The sequence below is a fragment of the Phoenix dactylifera genome, chromosome 2 (assembly GCF_051530095.1).
Source record: "Phoenix dactylifera cultivar Ajwa chromosome 2, Ajwa_hap1_PhDact_Kaust_v1.1, whole genome shotgun sequence".
NCBI lineage: Eukaryota > Viridiplantae > Streptophyta > Magnoliopsida > Arecales > Arecaceae > Phoenix > Phoenix dactylifera.
The window spans coordinates 6,883,889-6,889,888 of record NC_143191.1 but is presented as its reverse complement, the minus strand read 5'-3'; the positions used below and the strand labels follow the sequence as shown (position 1 = coordinate 6,889,888).

Genomic DNA, 6,000 nt, shown 5'->3' with positions numbered 1-6,000 from the left:
AGGCACATACCTCCCGATCTCTCGCCACATGAAAGATCTCCTCCAAGGAGCTATCACCAGCCCCTCGGGTCCCGCTCGGCCATACCTGGCAATCATGACCTGGCTCCAGTGACCATGCGGCTCCAAAACAAACTGTACCGCCCTTCGTGCCAAAAGAGCCTCGCGTCACACTGACAGTGACTGCACTCCTAGCCCACCCTCACGCAGTGGCTGACACACTCTCTCCCAGGCTAGCAGGTGTATCCCATGCCCCCATAGGAGCCCCAAAGAAAGCTCCGCATAAGCCGCTCTATCCTCTCCAACACGGACTTCGGCACCGCTGTGTGAGCCATCAGATAAATAGGCATGGAGCACAGAACTGACCTGATCAATGTCAATCTCCCCATCATAGAAAGCGACGATGCCCTCCACCCCTCTAGTCTGCTCCGCACCCTCTCCAATAAGGTAGCGCACTCTGCCACCCGTAGTCTCCTCCCTGTGATGGGGACCCCTAGGTAAACCAGGGTCCCCATCTGCTCCTGCATCCCCAAAATCATCCTGATCTCCCGTCGCACCCTCCCCTCAGTGCTGGGACTGAAGAGGATAGCAGACTTTTGTAGATTGACCCTTTGCCCGGACATGGCACAATACTCTGTCAACACTCCCTGAAGGGCTCTGGCATCCGTCGCCCCCGCTCTAGCAAGTAAGAGGCAGTCGTCTGCAAATAACAAATGAGAAATAGGTCAGGCACCCGGGGCTGGACGACAAGGCACCAGCTCCCGGTTCCCACAAGCAGCATGCAAAGAACGGGAAAGTACATCAGAGCAGATGATAAATAAGAACGGGGACAGAGGACATCCCTGGCGATGTCCTTCGCCTAGGTCAGTGGAGAAAGAAATTACAGAATGGCTTTGACTTGTAGCAGCAAGATAGGCTGTCTTTGTTCCTGAGGCACATACCTAAAAAAGGGTGCCAGCCACGTCGATTCTGGAATAACCTATCATATGCGCTGTCCATGTCATTCCCTCTTCTAAGATCACATCTTGGAACCTCCTATCGGCATCCAAGACTAGAAGCCCAAAGAGTGAAAGCTAGGATCAGGATCAAGAACCATGCCAGACAGTTTCATCAAAGCCCAAGGGTGAATTTGGATCCATTGTGGTTTGAATAATAGGCTGTGGTCTCGATATTGGGCTATGGGCTGATTGCTTCCTGTATGAGCCTCTTGTGGTTGGGCTCTCGTGGGCGGATTCCCTGATGTGTACTCATCTTCCAACAAAGAGGAGAGGACTCCACTACATTGGGATTAATCACCTGGTATGAGTATATTCTTGCCTATGGTGGTGCTTTAAGATCCTTGAGCAAGGCATGCTCTGAACTAAGCTTTCACACCCTATTAAGTGCAGTACTTGGAGTAAATGAGGATTTAAAGGCTGAAATCATTTCTCTCTTAGTCTCTCGATGGATAACCAAAACTGAGATGAATCAAGACACCTGTTTATCTTGTTTGAGACGGAGGGCTAGAGTTATTTGAGGTGATATGGGTGGCTGAGAAATATCAATTGATAGTAAAATGACAGTATTAACTAGCATTTAAACTTTGATTTCAATATTTAACAATTAAAAATTCATATTAAAATAGTGTTAAAAAATATTCGATATATTGCAAGGTTTGAAAAAAGCCGTTATAACAATGTTTGGTTATTTGTCTCTAAAAGAAAAAGTAATGGCCATTAAAATGGTATCGGAGGCCCTCTGTAACAACACTTTAGTTAAACAATCAAACCAAACTAATGATTGTTATTTTACATTTTCACTAATTAAAATGAGATAGTATTTTCATGCAACAATACAAACTAGTTTTTTGATTCAATAAACACCGATTAAAGCAAAACAGCTGTTCAATATTATCATTTATTTAGCCAAAAAAATGCCGTTATTTTTCCTATAATTATTAAAAAAAGGGATGTCCGATTTGTTGGCATTATTGAGGCGTTTGGTCCAAAACAGAAAGAAACAAAGAAGGAAAAGAAAAAGAAAACTTCTCTTCAGGGGTGCGCGGCTCTCATGTGGGTTGTGCGGTGCGCGTGTATACATCCTTTTTGTAATATTCTGGCGGAGTAACGTAACTCCACCCCAGCTACAGCAAGCACACGCTCCCCCTTTTTATACGTCTGGCCGCAGGCGGGTCGGGTCACTCGCTGCTCCGGCCGAAGTGGGTCGGGTCACTCGCTTCTCCGCTTTCCCTTCGATCCCATCCCGACGGATACGCCGACGAAGGCCGTGAAAACCTTAGCCAAGAGACGAACAAATAGTAAGGTCCATCCCTCCTCCGCTTTCGAATCCCGGCCTCCCATTTATTTTTTCCTTCGATGAATGCAGTCGTATTGGATTTTTAGCATCTTTGCCTTCAGTTGTTTCTCCTTTTCTGCTTATTTGGGAACGGATCGTAAGAAACAACGAGCTTGGAATTTATCTGTTGGTTAGATTTTCTTAACTATGCTTGACATGTAGTTGATTAGGAACTATCGTTGTTGATTGTTTTTTTTTCTTTTTTGAAATCTTTTCTATGTGGATACCCTAAATTCTCTATCCAGAGTTACGTAGTACCACAATTTCTATTACTTATAGCCATTGCCTTTTATGGGTTTTTGTGGGATTGTTTCTCCACCCCTAAATTTGATGTTGGAATAAAAAATTACAGTAAAAGATATTGCGTTTTTCCCATTCATAATTGTCGGCAAAACCGTATAAATCTTGATCCGGAGTTACCTGTGTCTGAAGTTTTTTAAATTAGCCCCATCACTTTTTACTGGGTTTTAGGGGATCGAATTTTTGCATCCTCAAATATGAGCGTTAAGTCGACGATCAAATTGCAAAAGATTGCAATATGGGTGAAGTCTACTATGGTATAACCATCTAATTGATATTTGAATGGCAGTCCCGCCCTCTGCTGCTTCACATAGCTAGGGTTCAGCCCTGGGCTTTTCACATTGAGAAAGACCATTGACAACTGTCAACCATGGTACTGGACATTGAGCTTGATAACTGACTCTACAAGCATGTAGATGGTTTGATGTGGCAAATGTTTTAAATAAGATTTGAAGTGATTCTTGCATTCATTGAAGTTCGACAAAAAAGATAAACAGATTTTCCATATTTCAATGTAGACAATTCTGAGAAATTGAAGTCACATTGAACTCATGTTGCTTGGCCTCCATGATGTGTAGACAAATAATGTGTTTGTTTGGACTTTGGAATAGTTGTATGCTGATTTCTTACATGGAAATAAGTCATATGATGAGTACAGAATCTGTGAGCAGCAAATACAAAATTTATTTTTCTTGAATCAAATAGAGAGGTACAAGATAGCAACTTGCCGTTCTTAAAGCACAAACAAATAAAAGAACTTATTTTTTTAAATCAAGTTGAGATGTTCAAGATAGAAACTTGCTGCGCATGGGATGCATGCTTAATAAGGGGATATGGAATCATAGAATTTTTTTCTTCTATGACAACTGGTGCCATTTTCCTGAGAAGAGCACGATGAGGTGCTTCTTTAGGCCCACGGATCATCTTCAAAATCTGTAAGACCCTAGCAACCATAAAACGATCTCGTGGGTGCTGAATGAGGTTTCAAATTATGAATACTAGATTTTCATGGCAGGATGATCATGGAGGGCTTCTTATATTTGATTTTCAAGCTGCAATGACTTTTTCTCCTAGCATCAACTAGGCAAGGAGGAAGATGCACTTAATTAGAGACAAAATGAAGGATGCCAGTGCCACAGCATATAGCTAAAATTCGTTTGAAAAAATTAGGACGTTATACCCTCTACTTGTCTGGAGATGAGAAAGTATCTTTGAAGCTGATTCTTATTTGTCAACTAGAACTAGTAGCTGCACGTGCACTTCCATTAGCTGCAGAGAAAAGAGAATGATGGCTCACATGATTAGGCTAGAGATCTAAGATAAGTTTCTAGAGTATCCAGGTTCACTGATTGCATACAAATATATGAGAAACCAAGCAGGGGGGATGACTATTTTCCTGCTATTGCTAGATTCAAGTTTGGAGCCAGCACAAACAATTCCTAGGATACTACAAGGACCAACCGAAGGCTGACTGGATGATCTGACTGCATGGTGCGATAAGTGGATTGATTGGACATATCTCAAGTATGTGTCCTCAGAAGCAGGTGATGTTTGTTGAAGGAAATTCAGAATAGGCCAAGTCAGATACAAAAGTAGTTGAAGAAGTGAGAAAGGTGGCAAAAACTTTTTTACATTCATCAAGTAGCACATGCACAGAAGTAACACGTGGGATCTGATTAGCAGAAGACTAACATAGTGAAAACTCCTGTGACTTGCTAGGGATCTTATTTGCGCTGATAATTGGTGGAAGTAATGTTAGAAACTTGTATCTCCGGAACTTGTGGAAGAGCTGATTTGAACATGGGATGGAAAGAACATCGGTACCAGTTGCCCTGGCTGAAAAATTGCAATTGATCTGTTGTGAATCATCAATTATTGATGTGGTTCCATTCAATGTTTGCGATATCCACAGCCCACATCTAATCAAACCTCCCTTGGTTCTACAAAAGGAAGGTCGGATCTGATGCCTTCAACAAGACATACACCTTCCTATATTTTGACAATGCACCAAATGAAGCCAGAAGCATCACTATTAAGGTCTGCATTTAGGGATGATGAAACAGTTGCTACAGATCAGCGATTCAGGGGTTCTGAGTCCATCTAGGCTGGAGCCTGGTGACAACAATTGTGCCCAGCTCAAGGACCACATGCAGTGGAAGTGACTGATTGATGTGGATTCTTGAAGAGCTATTATCATAGGCTTTCGGTTTGTATTTCTTTTTTTAGGTATTTTCAGTTTTATCACTTTTTATTTGTGTGATGATGAGATGATCAAAATATAAATTTGGAAGATTTAGAGTAGTCTATGATATGCAACATGAATTATTGCCTCGTAATTTAGCTTAAGTTATGTGGCCCTCTTGAAGAGCCAACCAAGAAAGAAGGAAAGGAGATAAATGATGTTCCCTTTTCACTTTGGCATTTATATCACCTGCATTTCCCCTTCTTTCCCCGTAACCCTACGTGTTAGCTACTTAAGGGATTCTTAAAAAACTGAAGCTCTTATTATCTTTTTGTTTAATTTGAGGCTCTGTGTGGGACTAATGTTTCAAGTTTAAAAAAATTTAGGGTTTTCTCTTTTCTTCTTGAAGCTCTTATGCTTCTTCTCCATCACCCCCTTTCAAATATTTATATGTGGCTCAACTATAGCCCGTCTCTTTCACATGTACAGTTATCCTTCTATAATGTAGCTATTGTTGTTTATAAGAGAAAATCCAGATCAGACCTGTTCTGGATCTATTTCTGCACTTAAAAGTCTTTCCTGCAGCCTCAACAGTAATTGGCTACATCAGAATCTCACCATGTGTCAACTTTATAGTCATGCAAGCTTGGAGATGTTCTTTATGTAGGCTGCAGTTTTTTTTTTAAAAAAAAATTAAGATTAGGGGGGCTAATCCTCACCTTTTCCTTCCTTGTTCCCACTGCACCCCTGAAGAGCAACTCTAACTAGAATTAAACCCTCAACCTCTTGCCCAAGTGGCAAGAGGTGGTACCATGCAAGCTAAAGTGAGGGTCGTAAGATCCACGCTGAGCTTTGTTGAAAAATCCTTTATGCTGTAGTCAATTGTTGGATTTCAAGGATTATAGTAGATAAATTTCTTTGTGATATCTGAAGTTTATTCTAAATTCAATTAACCCATTTATTTCAGAAAATTTAAATTGTAATGTGGTGGCTGAGTGTCATAATTTATATTCTTTGCAAGGAACAAGTACCATGAGTGCCATTAATCATTGCTTGTTAGAATTCTATGCTTGTTTGCACTCATGCAAGCCTCATGCAAAATGGAACATTCCCTTTCATGTTGCCACTTGTAGCACTTTACACATTGTCTATGTACCATCCTGGAGTGGAGCTTATAGTGCACTCTG

The 6,000-nt window shown here is 41.3% G+C and overlaps 1 protein-coding gene across 6 annotated transcripts in view; it reads left to right on the top strand.

Moving 5' to 3' along the window:
- The first annotated feature begins 2,060 nt into the window (after window positions 1-2,060).
- The window catches only part of LOC103719542 (uncharacterized), a 44,967-nt gene continuing 41,027 nt past the window's right edge, over window positions 2,061-6,000 (top strand). For 2 of the 6 annotated variants that reach the window (XM_088715150.2, XM_008808834.5), the window contains exon 1: window positions 2,094-2,298. The gene's annotated coding sequence lies outside the window, so the exon portion shown is untranslated. The other 4 variants (XM_088715149.2, XM_008808833.5, XM_008808835.5 and 1 more) reach the window with 4 other exon arrangements.